The sequence below is a fragment of the Pongo abelii genome, chromosome 7, assembly GCF_028885655.2.
Source record: "Pongo abelii isolate AG06213 chromosome 7, NHGRI_mPonAbe1-v2.0_pri, whole genome shotgun sequence".
Lineage (NCBI taxonomy): Eukaryota > Metazoa > Chordata > Mammalia > Primates > Hominidae > Pongo > Pongo abelii.
In genome coordinates, this window is record NC_071992.2 from 71,260,787 (window position 1) to 71,284,357 (window position 23,571).

The 23,571-nt window shown below is 43.3% G+C and overlaps 1 long non-coding RNA gene across 5 annotated transcripts in view; it reads left to right on the top strand.

The window, feature by feature from the left end:
• Positions 1 to 23,269, top strand: part of LOC129061008 (uncharacterized) — a 109,884-nt gene extending 86,615 nt beyond the window's left edge. For 4 of the 5 annotated variants that reach the window (XR_008527931.2, XR_008527929.2, XR_008527932.2 and 1 more), the window contains 2 exons: positions 4,900 to 5,071; positions 6,608 to 6,936. This is a non-coding gene — a long non-coding RNA (uncharacterized LOC129061008). Of the gene's footprint in view, positions 1 to 4,899; positions 5,072 to 6,607; positions 6,937 to 9,790; positions 10,675 to 13,965; positions 14,032 to 16,456; positions 16,506 to 17,545 lie in introns of those variants that run through there. The other variant, XR_010141114.1, reaches the window with a different exon arrangement.
• Positions 23,270 to 23,571: the final 302 nt, after the last annotated feature.

Consider the following 23,571-nt stretch of genomic DNA (forward strand, 5'->3'; position numbering starts at 1 on the left):
CCCGAATGAGGAGAGCTCAATTTGGGCTAAGAACTTCAGACAGGGTACATGCCCATCACCGCATCATCTCATCACAATAGATGTGAGACCGGGGAAAGAAAGCGTGAGGTCTCTGAAGGGTTAGGCATGCGTTGTGGTGTAGCAGGACATTCACGTAGTCCACAATTCTCTCTGAATTATGGAAATATCATGGCATTACCAAAAAGGGAAAAAAGTGAAATTATGGCACAAAAATTTTACAACATGTGTCTACTTTCCATCTTATGGACAATAAAATATGAAACAGGATAGCATTGTAAGTGCAGTTGACCCTTGAACAACTTGGGAGTCAGGGGCGCCAAACTCCTGCACAATCAAAAATCCACACATAACTTTTGACTTTCCCCAAACTTAACTACTAATAGCTTACTGTTGACCATAAGCCTTACCAATAACATAAACAGTTGACTAACACATATTTTGTATATCATATGTGTTAAATACTGTATTCTTACAATAAAGTATGCTACAGAAAAAGATGTTATTATTAAGAAAATCATAAGGAAGAGAAAATATACTTACTATTCATTAAGTGGAAGTGGATCACCATGAAGGTCTTCATCCTCATCATCTTATGTTGAGTAGGCTGAGAAGGAAGAGAAAGAGGAGGATTGGTCTTGCTGTTTCAGGGGCAGCAAAGTAGGAGGAAATCCACCTATAAGTGGATCCTCAAAGTTTAAAACTGTGTTGTTTAAGGGCCAACCATCAATGCAATGCAAACAACAGATCTAGTGCTATGCTAAACTCTTGAGAGTGTGACATGGAAGGAAAGTACCACATACAACTAGTAATAGGATTTTCCCCCACCTTAAAAGTTTTTGGAACAAGGAAGTTGTAAATTTTTTAAAAGGAATAGTTTAAAAGCCTTCTAGATGTCGCATTTACAGTGCAATTCATTGTTATAAAATACTTACTGATAACAATTGTATATCTAACATACTTTACCAACAGAAATATTTTACAGGGGTTTACATGACACATTTATCTCCTCCACTCTATAAAGCACAATCTTGTTTAAGTGAAGAATTTTGTGTCTCCATTTGGAGGACTTCTTGTGATTAGAAAATCCTTTTTGCTGGAATCATGGTGGTTGAAAAATTGTTCTTACTGTTCTGATTTTCCAAGCTTCCTTTGCACAGGCAAAAAATGTAGAGAGGAGGGGAAGAGGAAAACAGAAAGAGGAAATTTGTGTCCAAATAGTGACAATGGAAAGCTGAACATTTAGCTAACTGAAACCAACCCAATAGTCCCATAGACAGTTTCTTGCATAAACATAGAGCTTGACCCTTCTGGTCTTAAAGCTTAAACCTTACATTTGTTTAATCTGAGTTCCTTCCTCAGGAAATGACCTTCAGGTCTCTCAAAGAAAGTGTCAAAGAATTGAAACTCACCAGATCACCACATCCAGGCAATGAGATGGAGGACCCCTCATTCATCCTGATTGTACACATTGTTACATTTCTTCCCTACTTAGAAACCCCTAGTTTTAGTAGGTCAGGGAGATGGGTTTGAGACTGGGCTCCCATCACCTTGGCTGCAGCACCTGATTTAAAGCCTTCTTCCTTGGCAATAAAGGTCTCAGTGCTCGGCTTTCTGCTGTGCGGCAAGCAGGATGACCTAGGCCAAACCCCTGGTGTTCTGGTAACATAACCAGAAGCCTTTGCTTTGGTGGGCACACATGGTGATTTTCCAGCAGAAAAGTAGCCAAGCTAGAAACAGGTGTTGTCCCAGAGAGGTCTACGAGGTGGGGAGCAGGAAGGGTCTGGCGGAATGGGGCTGGTGTGCAGGGCACATTCCTGAGGATTCTTTATTGGGAGAGATTTCTGCCTTAGCAAGAAACAGCCTAGAAGCTTCTTGCCTGGGGCAGATGGTTGATTCTGTGTGCAATCTTCTAAATGGTGTGGGGTTTGCCAAACATGGTGCTTAGAATCTGGACTATCCCTTGAATTTCTCTTTCTTTATCCCAACCTCTTGCTCAGTGGCCTCTTTCATTTGCTTCTTGAAATGTGTGGTCTCCAGTTCCCAGATTGCTGTTTTACTCTTCCTTACGGCTCTGCCCTGATGTACCATGGTGCCTGGCACACAGCACACTGTTATTAAGAACTTGTTGAGTAAATGGCCCAATATGGCATTGACGTTTTCTTTGAAGTGCCTGTCTTAGTTTGTTCAGCCTGCTATAAAAAATTACCATAGACTGGGTGGCTCACACAACAGAAATTTATTTAACACAGTCTGGAGTCTGGGACGTCTGAGATCAGGGTGCTATCATGGTCAGATTCTGCTGGGGGCCCTCTTCCTGGTTTGTAGACAATTTCAGACCTCACATGGGGAGAGTGAGAGGCAGCAAGCTCTCTCTTGCTTCTTCTTGTAAGGCATTAATGTCATTCATGAGGGCTCCACTTTAATGACCTTATCACCTCCCGAAGGCCCCATCTCCAAGTACCATCACACTGGGGTCTCGGGCTTCAACATACGTATTTAGAGGGGATACAAACACGCAATCCACAACAGTGCCGAATTGTCTAGAGACCCCAGGCTCTTCAAAATCTCTCTGGTTTGTATCTGTTCTCGCCCAGTGAACCCTCCTGTGTATGTACCTTGTTTTGGTTGGATATTCCTTGTTTTGTTTTTTTCTTTTATATATAGTGAACCACAGGAGATTTGGGAGCTGATTATATCTGACTGCTGGTAGTCTAGTATATGTGATTTCTGGTGCTCACTCTTCACTAGACCTGGGACCTAGGATGAGTCATTTCAACTTGCAGTATTTCAGCTTCCTCATCTACAAAATAGAAAGGTTCTAAATGTTTTATATGATTCTGGAACTTCTAGTTCTAACATTTTGTCACTGTAAGAATTTCCCCTAAATCATTCCTTTCTTCTTATAGACATTGATTACTTAAATTCAGTGATGTTGAGACGGATGGCTGTGTTTCCTTTTTCTTTAACAATGACCACAACTCTATGTCATTATTATTATTTAGTAGAAGGCTTGAGGGGAGGAAGTATCATTAGAATAATATTTTGGATTTTCTTTTACCTGCAAGCTGGCTTTCTCATTTTGCTCCAATAGTCCTTATGATTCGGGGAAAGAGGACAAGGCAGAAGCCCCTTTGGGAAGGAGGAGCATGACCCTGTGGAAGTGGCTCTGTCTGGCTTGTGGATTGTGGGAGAGAATAAGGCAACAACCAAACCCTGTTTGCTGCATTAATCTCACTCTGAGCGCAGACTTTTGAAAGAGAGGGTGGCATTGAATGGGATGGCAGCAAAGCTAGAAGTCAACAGGCTCTTTCCCTTCACCCAGTGGGCCTAGACCGACACCATCTTGCATGGGGTCCTGCCAGAAGCATCCTACAGCCACATCAGAATAAATAGCATGGCAGGTGGGTGTATATAGACAGACGAGGCTCAGAATTTATTGACCATGAGTCTATTTTGACCTTGAGTATCTTGGAAGGTATCTTGGAGTTCCCATGTATCAGAGGAGAGACGGAGGGGCTGAGGTCAGAATCACTAGGTGAGGGTAAACACCCAGGGGCCTTATCACAGGGGGCATGGTAACCCTATCTAAGGGCTGCAGAATAGATGAGAGAGCCAAAGCAAGGCCACATCAGCAGCTGAGAAAGATGCCATGCATGACAGAGACAACATGGACCTTGAGATGCCAGGTGCAGGGTTCAGGAGCAGAGGTGAGCAGGGCCTGGCAGAGACGACTCCGTTGCTGCAGAGGCCACCAGGGGCCCAAACAGCAGGGCCTACACTGGCTGCCCACAGACCTGAGACCTGTGTCTCCCTCGCCCACCTGGGGACATGGTAACTCCATGTGCATCCCACCTGCTGGGTGCTCTTGTGGCAGGAGAGGCTGGAGAAGGAGCATACGCTTGAAATGACAGCTGCAGTGAGGAAGGAGGCAGTCAGAAGCCTTAGGACACTGCTTTCCTGTGAACGGACACGTTTAAAAGTCCTTTTCCCCTCCCTTGCTGTACAGTGGCGCTGATGGGGTGGGAGACTAAGGAAGGAAAGATCAATAGTAGAAAATAAGCAACACAGATGTGCTTTGCTCACTTGAGTGGAAGTGAGCACAATTTCAGTCCAGCCATGGCAGCATCGTCAGAGGAGGCTGCCTGCCTTGCGTTTCCCACCTGGAAGGGAGCTCCTACCTGCTCTCTCTGCATCATTTCTCCAGCTGGTGGTCTGGGCCCCAAGATGACCAGGAAGGAAGAAAATTACCTTGTCTCCCCTGGGGCCAACCGTGCACAGAATGGATGGGCTTGGTGGGGGAAAGGCTGTGAGCACTTGAGTACTAATACTGTGGTCCCTGTCCCGTGTCTGATAAGGCCCTCCGTGTGAAGCAGTTGTTTTCTGTTAAGGAGTTACACATGAAATAAGAGAAAGAAGTAGTCTGATGAATGCCATTTTCCATTTTGGACATACAGACGGTCACTCAAATTTGCACTTCAATTTTCCTGGGTGGAAATGGCAAAGAGTGACAGGTCCATTATCAATCTACTAAAAAACTGACCTGGTGATCATGGGAGTCTTTCATGATGAATTTGATTCTATAGTCTCTTAGAATTAAGATGAATTTGTTTTTGTAAAATCCCAGAATATAATTAATAAAAATGGTAAGTGTCTTCTCATTCCCCTTCATAAGTATGATGCCAGGAAACGACATTTGCAATCTCATGCTGGGGAAAGACACTGTCATGGGAGAGGGAGAACACTGGGCAGGAACGGGATGGGGAGGAGGAGGGAGGGCAATGGTGCTAGTAAAATTCCCCTGCATGGGAATAATGTACTTGGCACAGCCTGGTGTTCTCATAATAAAAAGAATAACTATCATTCTCCTTTCCCCATGAGGCAAAACAGATGCTGTCTCTATGACGAAGTGCTCACTCTTCAGTGGAGCAGCCGTTTCCACAGCCAAATGTCTCAACAGCAAACTGGAATTCCCAGGCCAGGTTCTCCACTCTGTGCAACACACCCCTGAAGCAGGTGGAGACTGTGCTCACCTCACAGTGGCAGCTGGAATGTGAGCGTGCTCGGGAGTGGCGGTTGCGGAGGGAGGGAGGAAGGGAGAGAAAGAAGGAGACTGAGGGAGAGAAAGAGAGAAAGACAGAGAGAGAAGGAGAGAGAGGGAGAGACAGCAGGAGAGGGCTGGCAGCCAGAGAAGCAAGCGCTATCGTGTGCACACACACACATACACACACAGACACACACACAGACACACACACACACGCAGAGAGAGAAAGGCAGGGAGAGAGAGAGGGAGAGAGACAGAGGGGCAGGGAGAGAGGGAGAGACAGCGGAGGGGTGCGGCAGAGAAGCACACACACACACAGAGGCAGAGAGAGAGAAAGAGGGAGAGAGATAGAAAGAGAGAGGCAGACACAGAGGCAGAGAGAGAGAGAGAGAGAGAGAGAGAGAGAGAGAGAGAGAGACAGTGCAGTGGGGAGCAGAGAAGCACAGCATACACACAGAGGCAGAGATAGAGAGAAAGGCAGACAGACAGAGAGGAAGAGACAAGGGAGGAGAGAGAGAGGGAGAGGCAGAGGGAGAGAGAGGCAGAGACGGGAGAAAGAGACGGAGAGGCAGAGGGGGAGAGAGAGAGAGGGAGAGAGGGAGAAAGCGGGGAGAGGCAGGGAGAGAGGGAGAGAGAGAGGGAGGAGAGGAGACAAAGGCAGACAGAGAGAGGCAGAGAGAGAGGGAGAGACAGTGGTGGGGCAGAGAAGCACCAACATACACAGAGGCAGAGAGAGATGGGGATAGGGTGGGGGAGAGTGGTGGAGAGTCAGGGAGAGAGAGAGATTGGTCTCCCCATCTCGCCCTCACTGACCTCCTGCCAGGGTGCATGGGACAAGCAAGGGAGCCACCACAGCGAGAGTAGAGAGCTCTCCTAATGTTCTCAATTGAGAACAAAAAAGAGGTCCTGTAATTGTGGAAGGATGACTCGGATACAAGGAAGGACATGTTGTTCCTCGCAGCCACCTCTGCAGAGGTCCCAGGGCTGTGTGCGATCTGGGCGCTTACCTGCCCACCAGACACACTGCAGCCCGCAATGGACATGCAGGAGAGAGGGAAAGGGGCTCCAACCTGGGGAGCCCACATGCTAGTCAGGGAGGGGGTGACGTTGAATTGTGCTTTTGAGCTCACAAAGCCCTTTGTTGAGCTCCATTCCATTTGTTCTTCACCTGCGCCCTGCATTATGTTGCCAGGGTTTTAGCGTCAACTAGCTTACCCAGTTACCTGACTTGGAAGTGGCAGAGACGGACTCAACTGAAGCCTGCTAACTCTCATTTTAGCCCCTTTCTACCACATGCTGCCTCTTATAACATAGACCCCAGCATGTCCGGGTGGAGATCTGCTGGAGTTTATGAGCCCGGGTACCCTGGGAAAAGATGTGGATGCGATTGAGTGAATGGAGGTGCAAGTAGTTTCTCTCTCTGGGCAGCAGCCACTGCTTGGACACCACAAACACTTCCCTGCAGCTGAGCACCAGGCTGATTAGAGCATAACATTTCCGGGGAAAATGGGAAAACTTGCAAAATGCAGTTTGTTTTTTCTGCAGGTCCATGAGACTGATTGTCCAGCTCATTCTTTTTGGGTCTTTATGCACAAGCAGAGGCAAATCTGAAGTGATGCTTGCAGCAAGGCCTTCTCTACAATGGCGAGGAGACGCATCAACTCCCTTTCCCCTCCCCTTGCTTTCTGAGGCCCCTATTTCATTTGTCATGAAGGTGGAATTGAGGCACTCAGATGTAGGTAGGGCACAAAAAAGCTGCTAAGAAAGCTAACATCCACGTGATGATGACCCCTTCCTTCTCCATGGCAATGTAAGTGCTTCCAGTGATTCTATGTGTTATGAGCATTTTTCATCTTAAAGGAGATTTCCATCTACCTTTCCTGGTCCATTTCTTTTTCCAAGGAGAACAAATATCAGAAAAATAAAAGGAAATCAAACAGCACAAGTATTTAACCCGAGTCTGGCTGCTCCTGGCCAGTCCATCCACATTTTAAAGGACAGAGGCGAGGGGCCAAATCTCCCCTGGATAAGTGCCTCTGCTAGAGTCACAGACTGGCTCAGCAATCTTAGCACTTAACCTTTCAGTAACCCAGTTTCCACATCTGTACAATGTGGACAGAAATATATCTATCCTGTGGGATGGTAGGGAGGATTAAACCAAACAGTGCACATCCCAGGTGGAACGCAGTGCCAGGCACACAGTGCACACTCAGGTATGGTTTGCTGGATCCTCAGCCGCAGCACATGTGTTCCAGACCCGTTTGCTACCACAGGTGTACTTGTGTCACCGGAAAAGTGAAAGGCAAAAGCCACGCGCTTGAGGCACATGAGCTCCACGAAGCTCAGAAACTTTCTCTGGGGACAGAGGGAGGTGAATCTGCTAGGGGCCCCGCCTCACGCCTCCTATCCTCACAGTAACAAATGCTTCAAATAGCATCACCTGTCAGAGTGTGTTCAGTTTCTAGATTGTCAGGCAAAACCTCAATTAAAAAGAGAAAAAGAAAAGAAAACCACCAGGAAACTTAGTTTAGATCATGTCACATGGCCAAGAATATGTCAATTCTGGAGGAAACTTGTTTGTCAGAAGGTAAGATATTCATGGCACCCCACAGAGCCGAATTTCCAGGGTGGCAATATCTTGTCCACGGGTTTGTTCCTCTCCTAATGAAGGCTGTCACACTGCAATACTTTGGGGGATGTGCAGACTGGAGGAGCCCAGCCCTGTGCATGACACCCTCCAACAACAAGGAGATTGCATCTTACAACTGTCAGGAAAATAGATTTGCTGCCGAGAACTTGTCTTGGTGCAGTTTATTAGACTGCATCAGTCATCTTATGCTGCTTAGTCCTCAACACAAGACTTCAGATGAGGAAGAGCATGCAAGATGAAAACACAAAGGAAGAATACACAAGAGGTAGAGGCTCATCTTCACCGAGAAAGGCTAGGTGGGGTGCCTAGGTGATGATGGGGAGCACAGAAAAGGTGCCCATCCAGTCCCTGGTGTCCTGGGGACAAAACAATGCAGCCTCTCCTTTAGAAAGTGGTTTTGAGGTGACTACCATGTGCTGCCATTTCCATTCTTGTCCTGTAAGAGAGGCAGGAGTGCCTCAATGTGGTTGTCTCTGTGCCCTGGTGGGCCTCAGTGACAGCAGCCAGCTGAGGTAGCAAATGCAACAGCTTGGCGGATCTGACTGCAAAGTCTTTGCCAGGCTCAGGCTTGCTTGGGCCATTAAAGGAGTCTGTGTGTTTTCTCCTCCGGCCTCAGATGTGTTAAGTATTCCTCCAGTGTGCCCATCCTCTGAGGCCAGAGATAGGAGGTCATCAGGTCGTTAGCTGGCAGAGTGGAAGTCCCTTCTGACCTTGAACAGCCGGCGAACTGCTATCCACAGTCTGAGAAGTAGCCACACTCTTATGTTGCCCATGCCTTGATGAAATACCTAGCCAACTTTGAGGCCCTCCCCCATGTGCCTTTAAGCCTCCTGTACCAGGTATTTTCAAGTAGCTGTTTCTTTTCTTTGGAAATTTTTCTCTTTCTCTGTCTAGACACATTTTTCAAAGTCTAGACAGAGACCCAACTCCTCCAGGAAGCCTGTGTGGATGATGCCAGTCTCTGATAGTTTTTCCTTCTTCTGATTGCTTGCATTTTCTGTACAAATTTACCACAAACTTGCCTGTATCATGGGTGCCTTAGAAATAATGTTGACCTTGTTTTACATTTTTTTTTCCTTTCTAAAAGGCAAGCATTGTACTTCATACTTCTTTGAATGTCTGCAGACCAGCACATAAAAGGAGCTCAATGCCGCTTTGTAAAATGGCCTTTCTGTGATTCTGGGAGAACCTGGTTTACACTGTGGACTATCAGTATTGCATGTGTGTGTGTGTGTGTGTGTGTGTGTGTGTGTGTGTGTGTGTGGTGATGGACGGCCATCCTGCTCCAGGCCTCAGGAAGTGGGAGTAGGCAACTGTGAGATTAGACAAATCTGGAATATCCACAGCATTGTCGCCTTTAATACATTGCAAATGTGAACTGCAGTGGCCAAGAGTGACTTGTTTCATAGGCTCCTTTCTTTCCCCTGCTGGCCCATGAGTGTTAGGAAAGGAGAGTTGCCTAATTGATCTCTGCAGCCACAGGACCCAGCACAAAGCCCTACCCTCAGTAAGTACTCATGTATTTGTAGGAAACATTGTTCTCTCCTCTCCCCATCATCCCAGGTTGGCCCATACTAATAAAGAAGTCCCTCCCTTTCTGAGGTTTTAGAGAAAATTGGCTTCCCTCCTTTCCTTTCCCCGCACTCATCATCCCCAATGGAGGGGAGCACAGGGTAGGATGTGAAACTGGGGGAAGGAGCTGGAACCGGATGGCTCCTATCACTGGCGTGGTCTCTTTTCCAGAACAGCCTATCCAGAGGTCATACACTTCCTTCTTCCCTATGCAGAGGTCTGCAGTGGTCTGTCTGTCAGCTGGCAGGAAAGTACAATTGGAGGGAGGATGTAAATGCTCTATTTTGTCCCCAGATGCAAAATGTTTCCAGTTCTGCTTCACTCACAACAAACCTGATGTTTTCATCTCTTTCTGGATTCTTTCTGAACTCTGAGCAGAGAGAGGAGCCATCATTAACTATCACTACCACATCTCAATAAAGGGAAATATCTTGAAATAATATATCTTGAAAAATGAATGCTGGGCCTGCCTTACCTCCGCTTCTCTGTATGTGTCACTCTTGCAGGCCAGTCTCTCACTTCACCTCCATGAGCATGGGCTGCAGTGCTGGTGTGAACCATGGCAGGATGGATGCCTCAGGATTTCAGAAAGAAGAAGAAAGCAAAAGACTTTTCTGAGCATTTCTTTTTGCCCTGAGCTGGCCTCTACTCTCTGGGAGGCCGTATATTTGCAAGAGGTCCTACATAATGGCTTTGAGGATTCAGGTGAAGGTGGTTGAGGAGAAGCCTAGTGTGAACTCAGATATGCAGGTCTCCTGAGGTATGGAAGGAGAGTTTACGTATTCACAATGCCTTTTCTTTTCTTCATACTTTCACGGTGTGAAGTGTGAAGTGGGTAGCTAATTCCCAGAGATTACATACAACTCCTCTGGGAGCTTGCCTTTCATATGCAAAGCAACCAATCCACAGCCTACTTCCACCACCTCCTCTATGGGGATTTCACACTCTGGGCCAGTGTTCCCTTCCCTAATCACCCCAGGGCAGGGACCAGACAGCTAAGGACAGCCCCTAATTCCTCAGAGCCTTGAAATGATTCAAACCAGCCAGTCCTAAGCATGCGTATCCTGCCTTGGCTGTGTTCCCCATGGAAACCACAGTAAAGGCTCTTGCTGGTGCTTTGCTCCTCCACCCACCTCCAGACTGACCCTGACGCTTCCCTCTATGCACTGCCCCCCATGTAGTGCACCCCATCCTCTTGGGATCTGTGAGTAATAAACTGTCTTTTCAGTGTCACTTGTCTCCTGATCTGTTGGCCTCACCAGACCTAAATGATAAAAAAGCTTATATTTTAAAACAGTTTAGAATTACTGAACTCGAAAGAGAGTCATGAATAGAAGAAGAAGAATATCGCCATCTCTCATTGGAAACTCACTTTGTGCCAGTCGTTGCTGTAAGTTTATTCACTGCATTAGTTAATTCAGTCTTCACACGTTCTTCTGTCCACTGATGCATTTTTCAAATCAGGAAAATGACTGGGATCAGAGGAGATAAATAACCCTTCCAAGGTGACACATCCAGGGAGCAGACGAGCAGACAAAGAAAACACACATTTGCAGAAAGGAAAGGAAATGGTGGAAATGGCTGTGGGTTGGCTTCAAAGTGAAGGATTTTGTATTTGTGAGAATTGGAAACCACTGCTGCCTTCATGAAGTTGCAGCAGATAAGCCATCTGGCCTTTGTACATGAAAGATCCCTGTCCCTGGTTATTTATTCATTTTTTAATTTATTTTTTTTTTTTGAGACAGAGTCTCGCTACGTTGCCAGGCTAGAGTGCAGTGGGATGATCTCAGCTCACTGCAACCTCTGCTTTCCTGGTTCAAGCGATTCTCCTGCCTCAGCTTCAAGAGTAGTTGGGACTATAGGGGTGCACCACCATGCCCAGCTAATTTTTTTTGTATTTTTAGTAGAGATGGGGTTTCACCATGTTGGCCAGGCTGGTCTCGATCTCCTGACCTCGTGATTTGCCTGCCTCAGCCTCCCAAAGTGCTGGGATTACAGGCATGAGCCAGCGCACCCGGCCTTGTCACTGGTTTTTTAATAACTGGTGATGAAAACTGATGGGTTGGCTGGACACCCATGAAGAGTCTTCTGCTTATCAGCTGAAGACAGGGCCAGGCCTCACAAATCCCTGACGCTCACCGGCTCCTGTTCTTATGCCCCAGGTACCTCAGAGACCACTGGAAGTCTGAATCACATCAAACCATTGCCTGAGCCACAGTTCCTCATGGCCTCACAGGGCTTCTGTTGCTTAAAGGCCCCAGGGAGTGATTTGTGGAAACCATAAATCCATTTTACAGTTGAACATCAACTGTAATGCCTTCTACTCAAAGGAGGCCAAGAACTAAATTTCAAAAAAAGTGAATGCCGCAAGCTCTGGCTGTTTACATTACGTCAAAACAAGTTGAAAATTCAAGTTCAGTTGCTGAACTTGTGTTTTTTAATTTTGCTGTAAGAGATTCACAAAGGTGGTGGTGTTTCTTTTTTTTTATTTTTTTCTGCCAGATTCCTTGTAACTTAAAACTGATTGACATTGGTCTGATGAATGTGTGTGGTGTAGACAGTCCAGGGCTTCCAAGTCCATGTGGGCAAGGCACCGTATTTCAAAAGACAACCTAGAAGGGGAAGTGTTAGTGCCTCCAAATTCAATGTGAGTTGAGCATCAAAATCACCTGGCAGGCTCTATGAACGTGACCTCAACTAATGATCCTTTGACACTACCTGCTGGAGCTGGCTGAGTTTGCCCATCTCACTTATTAAACACTTGCTCCTTCAGAAAATCCTACTTTAGCTTTTGTTTAGCTAGGAATTTCAAAGACAGATCTTTCCTTCCAAAAAAACATATTTGAGGCCTGCAGGGTCTGGACAAGAGGATGCTTTAAATAGCTCTTACTATTTTCCCCCATTAACTGGGCCACCCCACCAAGAATGTACATCTTCAAATTCTTCCAGAGAATTCAGATGTCAGCACCAGCAGTGCACAAAGAATGAATGGTTACTGCTGGTGTGTTATGGAGGAGGAATCAGCACTCTGGGAGTCAGTGCACGGATTTTCTATTTTTGTTTTTTTTTTTGTTTGTTTCCAGACGGAGTTTTGCTCTGTTGCCCAGGCTGGAGTGCAGTGGCTCAATCTCGGCTCACTGCAACCTCCTTCTCCCGGGTTCAAGCAGTTCTCCTGCTTCAGCTTCCCAAGTAGCTGGGATTATAGGTGCGTGCCACCATGCCCAACTAATTTTTGTATTTTTAGTAGAGACAGAGTTTCACCGTGTTGGCCAGGCTGGTCTCAAACTCCTGACCTCATGATCCACCCTCCTTGGCCTCCCGAAGTGCTTACAGGCGTAAGCCACTGCACCCAGCTGGAGCCACTATTTTTGAAGTTGGCAATCATTTGGTTAACGCATACAATTTTGCCATTTTGGTAGATTAAAAATGGTCAAATTTTAGCAGTTTCATACAGTTCGACCCCATTCTACACATTTCTTCCATCTTACTGTTATCTGGAGAGAGGGTGACCTACCAACCTGGTTTGTTTAGGGCTGGTCCGCTTATGGCACTGAAATCCCACATCCAGGGAGGCCGCTCTGTCTTAGGCAGACTAGAGTGGTGGGTCACAGCTGGGAGACCAGGTTCAAGCTCCTCAGCTTGGTGTATGGGGCACCCCATCTTGCCTGCATCCTCTGCTCCATTAAGGTGTTATTGATAAGGGCAAACATAGTTATAGTCACTAAGTGCCAAACATTGTACATGATCTCATTACTCCTCAAAACAGTCCTCTGAGGCTTAGAGAAGTTAGGTGGCCTCCGCAAGATCTCACCTATATTGGGGCTGAAGCTGTCCATGACTCCTGAACCTCTGCATTCTGTTATGTGCCAGACACTCTGCTAGGCCCTGGGATTAAAGTGAAGAAGGCAGGCCAGGCTTTTGACACTGAAAATGGAAATATGTTAAACAACTAGTTGTTGGATAACATTCCTTTGAAAATATGGTGCCCCTTCCTGGATTTGAGGACACAGAAGTAGTTTGGTGACGCTGCGCTCCCTGTGAAGCCTCAGAGGCAGGGCATGGCTCCCAGACTGTGCAGTGTGTGGGGAGCGGTCAGGTAAGGTCAGTGCCTGACAGAACAGTCAGGAACTGCACACCTGACTGTTCTGGTTGGACACGTGGATTAATTTTTGGGTTTTCTCCCTATGGATTGTTGCTCTTATGAACAGCTTTTAAAAATGGGGATTATTGGTACCTAATATTTTACTGAAAAATAAAACTTATCAGAGCACTAGACAGTTCTTTCAAAGACAGCTGTTGGCCTCCCAACTTGATCAGCTGTATTCCTCAAATGGGGGGTGCTGTGGTTTCCCCAAGGAGATGAGAAACCACAGCACAAACAAAGAACATCTTGGTGGAGAGCTGATTGTATTTGAAGATCTGGGGAGTTTTTCTCCATTAAAAAACAAAACAAAACAGACTCACATAAGAGGAAGGTTGGAAAAATCTTATGAATTCCTAATGTAAAACATGAAGAATTAATGATTTTGAAGTTACTTCAGCTCTACTCCTAAGCTGTCAGGTCACAGAGTTAAATTTTGAAGTGCACAGAACTGGACTTCAGTAATAAACCATGGAGTGCTGAGCTTACACGTCATTCAATTATCCTCTGAACTTGATTTTTTTTTCTTTTGTCATGTAGGTCACCAATAATGTGGAATCCATTTCATGGAGACAAGCTACTTTTAATCAAAAATTGTAAGGCACGGTGAGTACTCAAGCATATGACTATAATTTTCTGAATAGACTTTAGATACCAGGGTTTAAAAGCATTTCAAAATGTCTACATCATAGTAGAAGCTTGGATTAAGCTATTTTATACTTCATAGTCACTGTGGTTCGGTCTCTAAAATTATGTACATTGTCATTGAATAAAATTCTTCTTAAACAACTAGAACACTTGGTTAATTTTAAATGACTAATTATTGTTATATTATGTGAGAGCACATAAGATATGTTCTGCTTTACAAGTAAAGTCTGGCAACGTTTCCCATGGTTTGCAATTCAAATTGGACGGCTCTGAGTCATTAAAAAGCAGGTGAGCAGCAGATATAAAACAGTTTTTTGAAAGGGGTTATTTGTTTCTCTATATTGGCTTTGCTTAAAAGAATTATTTAAGGCTGAGAGAGGAGTGAGGATGAGGCAGGAGTTGGGCTCAATTTTGTTCACTAATTCAGTTAGCCTAGTCATTAGCTTAGCATTCTGAAGCTTGAGTGTTAGAATCTACAGCCGTTCTCCTAAGAAAAAAGTAAAATGTGATTTCCAAGTCGAAAATAATGAAAAAGTTTCAATGATATTGAACAGGCTACATGGAGGAGAGCAGAGGAAATCAGCAGGCTCCTGCCTCCTCATGACTGTCTTGGGGAGAATGTTGAGTGAATTGATTTTTTTTTTAAAATTTTACTTTAAATTCTAGGGTACATGTGCACAACATGCAGGTTTGTTACATATGTATACATGTGCCATGTTGGTGTGCTGCACCCATTAACTCATCATTTACATTAGGCATATCTCGTAATGCTCTCCCTCTCCCCTCCCCCCACCCCATGACAGTCCCCAGTGTGTGATGTTCCCCTTCCTGTGTCCAAGTGTTCTCTTTGTTGAATTCCCACCTATGAGTGAGAACATGAGGATGAGGTGTTTGGTTTTTTGTCCTTGCGATAGTTTGCTGAGAATGATTGTTTCCAGCTTCATCCATGTCCCTACAAAGGACATGAACTCATGCTTTTTTATGGCTGCATAGTATTCCATGGTGTATATGTGCCACATTTTCTTTTTTTTTTTTTTTTTTATTTTTATTTTTATTTTTATTTATTTTTTTTTTTCTTTTTCTTTTATTATTATTATTATTATTATTATACTTTAGGTTTTATGGTACATGTGCGCAATGTGCAGGTAAGTTACATATGTATACATGTGCCATGCTGGTGCGCTGCACCCACCAACTCGTCATCTAGCATTAGGTATATCTCCCAATGCTATCCCTCCCCCCTCCCCCCACCCCACAACAGTCCCCAAAGTGTGATGTTCCCCTTCCTGTGTCCATGTGTTCTCATTGTTCAATTCCCACCTATGAGTGAGAATATGCGGTGTTTGGTTTTTTGTTCTTGCGATAGTTTACTGAGAATGATGATTTCCAATTTCATCCATGTCCCTACGAAGGACGTGAACTCATCATTTTTTATGGCTGCATAGTATTCCATGGTGTATATGTGCCACATTTTCTTAATCCAGTCTATCATTCTTGGACATTTGGGTTGGTTCCAAGTCTTTGCTATTGTGAATAATGCCGCAATAAACATACGTGTGCATGTGTCTTTATAGCAGCATGATTTATAGTCCTTTGGGTATATACCCAGTAATGGGATGGCTGGGTCAAATGGTATTTCTAGTTCTAGATCCCTGAGGAATCGCCACACCAACTTCCACAATGGTTGAACTAGTTTACAGTCCCACCAACAGTGTAAAAGTGTTTGTATTTCTCCACATCCTCTCCAGCACCTGTTGTTTCCTGACTTTTTAATGATCGCCATTCTAACTGGTGTGAGATGGTATCTCATTGTGGTTTTGATTTGCATTTCTCTGATGGCCAGTGATGATGAGCATTTTTTCATGTGTTTTTTGGCTGCATAAATGTGTTCTTTTGAGAAGTGTCTGTTCATATCCTTTGCCACTTTTTGATGGGGTTGTTTGTTTTTTTCTTGTAAATTTGTTTGAGTTCATCGTAGATTGTGGATATTAGCCCTTTGTCAGATGACTAGATCGCAAAAATTTTCTCCCATTCTGTAGGTTGCCTGTTCAGTCTGATGGTAGTTTCTTTTGCTGTGCAGAAGCTCTTGAGTTTAATTAGATCCCATTTGTCAATTTTGGCTTTTGTTGCCATTGCTTTTGGTGTTTTAGACATGAAGTCCTTGCTCATGCCTATGTCCTCAATGGTATTGCCTAAGTTTTCTTCTAGGATTTTTATGGTTTTAGGTCTAACATTGAAGTCTGTGATCCATCTTCAAGTAATTTTTGTATAAGGCATAAGAAAGGGATCCAGTTTCAGCTTTCTACATATGGCTAGCCAGTTTTCCCAACCCAGCACCATTTATTAAATAGGGAATCCTTTCCCCATTTCTTGTTTTTGTCAGGTTTGTCAAGATGGCCGATACAGAACAGCTCCAGTCTACAGATCCCAGCGTGAGTGACGCAGAGGATGGGTGATTTCTGCATTTCCAACTGAGGTACCGGGTTCATCTCACTGGGGCTTGTCGGACAGTGGGTGTAGGACAGTGGGTGAAGCCCGCTGAGCATGAGCCAAAGCAGGGCAAGGCATCACCTCATCCAGGAAGTGCAAGCGTTCAGAGAATTCCCTTTCCTAGCCAAGGGAAGCTGTGACAGACGGCACCTGGAAAATTAGGTCACTCCCACCCTAATACTGCGCTTTTCCAGTGGTCTTAGCAAACAACACACCAGGAGATTATATCCCACTCCTGGCCCAGAGGGTCCCACACCCACAGAGTCTTGCTCATTGGTAGCAGAGCAGTCTGAGATCAAACTGCAAGGCAGCAGCGAGGCTGGGAGAGGAGCACCCACCATTGCTGAGGCTTGAGTAGGTAAACAAAGCATCTAGGAAGCTCGTACTGGGTGGAGCCCACCACAGCTCAAGGAGGCCTGCCTGCCTCTGTAGACTCCACCTCTGCAGGCAGGGCATAGCTGAACAAAAGGCAGCAGAAACCTCTGCAGACTTAAATGTCCCTGTCTGACAGTTTGGAAGAGAGTAGTGGTTCTCCCAGCACACAGCTGGAGATCTGAGAACAGACAAACTGCCTCCTCAAGTGGGTCCCTGACCCCCAAGTAGCCTAACTGGGAGGCACCCCCCAGTAGGGGCAGACTGACACCTCACATGGTCGGGTACGCCTCTGAGATGAAGCTTCCAGGGGAAAGATCAGGCAGCAACATTTGCTGTTCAGCAATATTCACTGTTCTGCAGCCTCTGCTGCTGATACCTAGGCAAACAGGGTCTGGAGTGGACCTCCAGCAGACTCCAACAGACCTGCAGCTGAGGGTCCTGACTGTTAGAAGGAAAACTAACAAACAGAAAGGACATCCACACCAAAACCCCATCTGTACGTCACCATCATCAAAGACCAAAGGTAGATAAAACCACAAAAATGGGGAAGAAACAGAGCAGAAAAGCTGAAAATTCTAAAAATCAGAGTGCCTCTCCCTCTCCAAAGGAACGCAGCTCCTCACCAACAACGGAACAAAGCTGGACGGAGAGTGACTTTGATGAGTTGAGAGAAGAAGGCTTCAGATGATCAAACTTCTCCGAGCTAAAGAAGGAAGTTTGAACCCATTGCAAAGAAGCTAAAAACCTTTAAAAAAGATTAGACAAGTGGCTAACTAGAATATCCAGTGTAGAGAAGTCCTTAAATGAGCTGATGGAGCTGAAAACCATGGCACTAGAACTACACAATGCATGTACAAGCTTCATTAGCCGATTTGATCAACTGGAAGAAAATGTATCAGTGATTGAAGATCAAATGAATGAAATGAAGTGAGAAGAGAAGTTTAGAGAAAAAAGAGTAAAAAGAAATGACCAAAGCCTCCAAGAAATATGGGACTATGTGAAAAGACCAAATCTACGCCTGATTGTTGTACCTGAAAGTCACGGGGAGAATGGAACCAAGTTGGAAAACACTCTGCAGGATATTATCCAGGAGAATTTCCCCAATCTAGCAAGGCAGGCCAACATTCAAATTCAGGAAGTACAGAGAATGCCACAAAGATACTCCTTGAGAAGAGCAACTCCAAGACACATAATTGTCAGATTCACCAAAGTTGAAATGAAGGAAAAAATGTTAAGGGCAGCCAGAGAGAAAGGTCGGGTTACCCACAAAGGGAAGCCCATCAGACTAACAGCTGATCTTTCAGCCGAAACTCTACAAGCCAGAAGAGAGTGGGGGCCAATATTCAACATTCTTAAAGAAAAGAATTTTCAAGCCAGAATTTCATATCCAGCCAAACTAAGTTTCGTAATTGGAGGAGAAATAAAATCCTTTACAGACAAGCAAATGCTGAGAGATTTTTATCACCACCAGGCCTGCCCTGCAAGAGCTCCTGAAGGAAGCACTAAACATGGAAAGGAACAACCGGTACCAGTCACTGCAAAAACATGCCAAATTGTAAAGACCATCAAGGGTAGGAAGAAACTGCATCAACTAATGAGCAAAATAACCAGCTAACATCATAATGACACAATCAAATTCACACATAACAATATTAACCTTAAATGTAACTGGGCTAAATGCTCCAATTAAAAGACACAGATTGGCAAATTGGATAAAGAGTCAAGACCCATCAGTGTGCTGTATTCAGGAGACCCATCTCACGTGCAGAGACACACATAGGCTCAAAATAAAGGGATGGAGGATGGTCTACCAAGCAAATAGAAAACAAAAAAAGGCAGGGGTTGCAATCCTAGTCTCGGATAAAACAGACTTTAAACCAACAAAGATAAAAGGAGACAAAGAAGGCCATTACATAATGGTAAAGGGATCAATTCAACAAGAAGAGCTAACTATCCTAAATACATTTGCACCCAATACAGAAGCACCCAGATTCATAAAGCAAGTCCTTAGAGACCTACAAAGAGACTTAGACTCCCACACAATAATAATGGGAGACTTTAACACCCCACTATCAACATTAGACAGATCAATGAGACACAAAGTTAACAAGGATATCCAGGAATTGAACTCAGCTCTGCACCAAGCAGACCTAATAGACATCTACAGAACTCTCCACCCCAAATCAACAGAATATACATTCTTCTCAGCACCACATCACACTTATTCCAAAATTGACCACATAGTTGGAAGTAAAGCACTCCTCAGCAAATGTAAAAGAACAGAAATTTTAACAAACTGTCTCTCAGACCACAGTGCGATCAAACTAGAACTCAGGATTAAGAAACTCACTCAAAACTGCTCAACTACATGGAAACTGAACAACCTGCTCCTGAATGACTACTGGGTACATAAAGAAATGAAGGGAGAAATAAAGATGTTCTTAGAAACCAATGAGAACAAAGACACAACATACCAGAATCTCTGGGACACATTCAAAGCAGTGTGTAGAGGGAAATTTATAGCACTAAATGCCCACAAGAGAAAGCAGGAAAGATCTAAATTTGACACCCTAACATCACAATTGAAAGAACTAGAGAAGCAAGAGCAAACACATTCAAAAGTTAGCAGAAGGCAAGAAGTAACTAACATCAGAGCAGAACTGAAGGAGATAGAGACAGAAAAAAATCCTTCAAAAAATCAATGAATCCAGGAGCTGGTTTTTTGAAAAGATCAACAAAATTGATAGACCACCAGCAAGACTAATAAAGAAGAAAAGAGAGAAGAATCAAATAGACGCAATAAAACATGATAAAGGGGATATCACCACTGATCCCACAGAAATACAACTACCATCAGAGAATACTATAAACACCTGTACACAAATAAACTAGAAAATCTAGAAGAAATGGATAAATTCATTGACATATACACCCTCCCAAGTCTAAACCAGGAAGAAGTTGAATCCCTGAATAGACCAATAACAGGTTCTGAAATTGAGGCAATAATTTATAGCCTACCAACAAAAAAAGTCCAGGACCAGATGGATTCACAGCTGAATTCTACCACAGTTACAAGGAGGAGCTGGTACCATTCCTTCTGAAAGTATTCCAATCAATAGAAAAAGAGGGAATCCTCCCTAACTCATTTTATGAGGCCAGCATCATCCTGATTCCAAAGCCTGGCAGAGACAAAACAAAAAAAGAAAATTTTAGATCAATATCCTTGATGAACATTGATGCAAAAATCCTCAATAAAATACTGGCAAGCTGAATCCAGCAGCACATCAAAAAGCTTATCCACCATGATCAAGTGGGCTTCATCCCTGGGATGCAAGTCTGGTTCAATATACGCAAATCAGTAAACGTAATCCAGCATATAAGCAGAACCAAAGACAAAAACCACATGATTAACTCAATAGATGCAGAAAAGGCCTTTGACAAAACTCAACAACCCTTCATGCTAAAAACTCTCAATAAATTAGGTATTGATGGGACATATCTCAAAATAATAAGAGCTATTTATGGATTGATGTTTTTATACATATTAGACTGTTTTGATGAGATGGCCTTGCCAAGTAGGTGTTTTTTTTGTTTATTTTTTTCCTTCTGTGTAAAGATTTTTAATTCCTTGAACCATCCTCTAGTTCCTATAGTTTTCTCATTGTTCTCTTAGGAAAGAGAAAGGTAATAGGAAATATGCACTCTTTACCCTTTCTTCATTCTGAGGGGACATTGTGATGTTACCTTGAGTCCTCTATTGAGTTTTCAGTGACAATGCTATGAGGCATGTGAGTAAACATTTAATAATGACCAAGAACTAAGTCAGATTCAAACCCAGCAATACAGAATTCTCATTTTAATTTCAAGTTATGGATATTTGTCTTTGATTTTTATGGATTTTTCCATTTTAAAACAAAACAGGTTTCAATGCTTATCTTCTCAGTAAGAGATGGGAAGGCCTATGAACATTTTAGCAACCCAAAAGATGATTCCTCAGTTTTTTCCTAAGGGGAATGTTTTATTTATAGGTAATCAAAGGAAATGTTTGTTTCCACAGGGAAGTATGGATAAAATATAAAATCTGTTTTTCAGTATCAACTAGGGATCACTAGGCAGTATGTTGGTACAGAGATGTAAATGTGAAAAGGAAAAATGTGAAGAATTGTTTTTAAATATAAGTTGCCACTTCTCTAACTCCCCCACCCGAAAAAAGAGATTAGAGTTGTCCAAGATAGCTGTAAACTTGAGTTCCTATTAATTTGCCTATATATTCAGGGAATGAGATTAAATTAACAAAGGAGGAGAGAAAGCAACTCTGGACCTGGAGCACAACTGCTGTTGTGTTGATGCGGAAAATGACTGGCTCACAGACTTTCTGCAGAAGCTGCCATGATTCTTTGAGTTGTGTTAAGAAAAAACTCTGGAGCTCAAGAGAGTCTGGCTTTGAATCTAGGCTTGACCATTTATGGATTATATGAATTTAAGCATATTACTTAACTTCTAGGTTCAGTTACCTTGCCTATAAAGTGGGCACCAACAAAATATCTTGAAGTTTTTTTAAAAAATAGAACCAAATAAGTTAATATTTGTGTAATTCATGCTGCAGTTTCTGACAAAATAAAAATTCTTAAGTGTTTACCTTTTTATATTACTCAACTAACAAGTATTTACCACTAATATTTGACATGTAATTAAAATTTTCAAACATTTAATTTTTTTCCTGGTGTTAAGATAAAATTATAGTGACATTAATAAAAGGATAACAGGTAAGGATTGTCCTTTGGTTAACTTTGGTTAATTTTAAGTGGTGTTAGTGTGATATGACTTTTGCATTACTCATTATTGGTTATTCTATGTATCAGTTAGGAGAGAGAAGTCATCCAGAAATTTGAACACGGAAAGATGAACATAAAGAATTATTAACTGTAACAGAAGACTGGAGTAAGGAGAGTTTGGCTAATAAGAACTAGAGGAATATTGGCATAGCAGCTGGAAGGAGCTGCCATTCCCTGAGGCACTGGCAGAACTTGCTGGAAATCCACCCTCTGGAACTCACTGGAGATATTCCTTCTAAGGTGACAAGGGAAGCTGTTTGTGGGAATGTATTTCCCAGGAGGCACTGAGCCTTTGCACCCAGTGCCCAAGAGAGACTGTAGGAGGCGGCTGCTGGGTGCCAGGCAACCCTGGCTGCCCTGCCCTGCAGGATCCTGGGAGTATGGGGGAGCTGCTTGCCCTGCAGGAACCTGCCTAGAGCAGGAAGCAAAAACACTTGTGCAGTATCTCACAGTGGCCTTTACTGACAAAGCTTAACATCGTAACAGTTAGCAAAGCGAAAATACTTAAGTGGCTCAGAACCATTTTCACAGAGCAAGCAAAAAGGGTGAATTTGGAGCTGAGCGTCAGTAAGTGGCTAACTCTGCTAGTAGGAGAAACACTTTTCCAAAAATTTATGTGAAATATATATGGTAAGACTTATGAAACGAGAGAATGTAAAGATACAAAGTACCTGAGAGCTTACCCCTGCTTACCCCTGGTCAGTTACAGAGAGCCTGAACTGCCTTGTTTTTGTCTTTTAGTACATGTGTTTTTCTTGTAGTGAACTTGGAATGTAAAGCTTGAATTGACAGACCCTACAAGAAGCAACATTATGAAATTTGGGTTTATGGTTATAAAAACATTGTTAAAAACATTATTCATCGTGCTACATAGAGTTTTCAAATGAGTACTCTGTGAAGAATTCTGTCTGGTTGCAGTTCTGAAGAGCAATAGATCTTGTTTCTCTTAAGACATGAAACACAGCAGAGCAGTAGCTATCCCGAAGTTGGGCTCATCAAACACTAGTCAACACTGGATATTGATTTGTGCAACTGATGAGATTAGGAGGCAGTTTAAATAAGAAATTAATCAAAGGTGGAGATTAAAAAACAACAGGAAACATGCATGAGACTAATACAAACATTGATAATGTAAATGTACTTCCTAGGGTAGAATATAAATTTTTCCCTAAACTTTCTTTCCAGCAGCCTTATGAATTAATTGGTATTTGATTGATTGATTGACAACTCCAGTTATTAACTAAATTGAATCAGCTGGGAAACATTGCCTGGATTACTTCCTCAGAATTATTTCTGCAGAGGGACTATATGATTGAATGTAATCAAATAGACTCAAGAAAGAATTAAATTCTTTAAAGTCACTTAGGCTTTTAATTTTTTCCCTCCTTTTTTCTTTTTGTCTAATAATTGAATACTCATTTAAAAAATGTGTTATTGATATATCTAAGGAATTAAATGTCGTTGAACTAATGTTACCTGTAATGAGGAAGAAATTGTTATTGAAAGAAGGGAAATAAAAAGAGAATAAGTTCTGCAAGACTACTTTTGTGCCTATGTTTATTTGATGAATTCTGGTAAGGGAGACATATATGTCTTACAATCATTGTATACACATTGAGCTTATATGCATATTGCTTTAAAATGCTCTGTATTCAATATTTCTATGTCTCCACTTTCTGTTTAAGATCCATCTAGTTTCTCCTGGACAGGAACTATGTATTCTCTGCTTAAAACAGAAACATCTTGCAAAACTGGCTTGAGTTGGTGATGCTAAGTATACAAATAGCAGGGAGCGCTG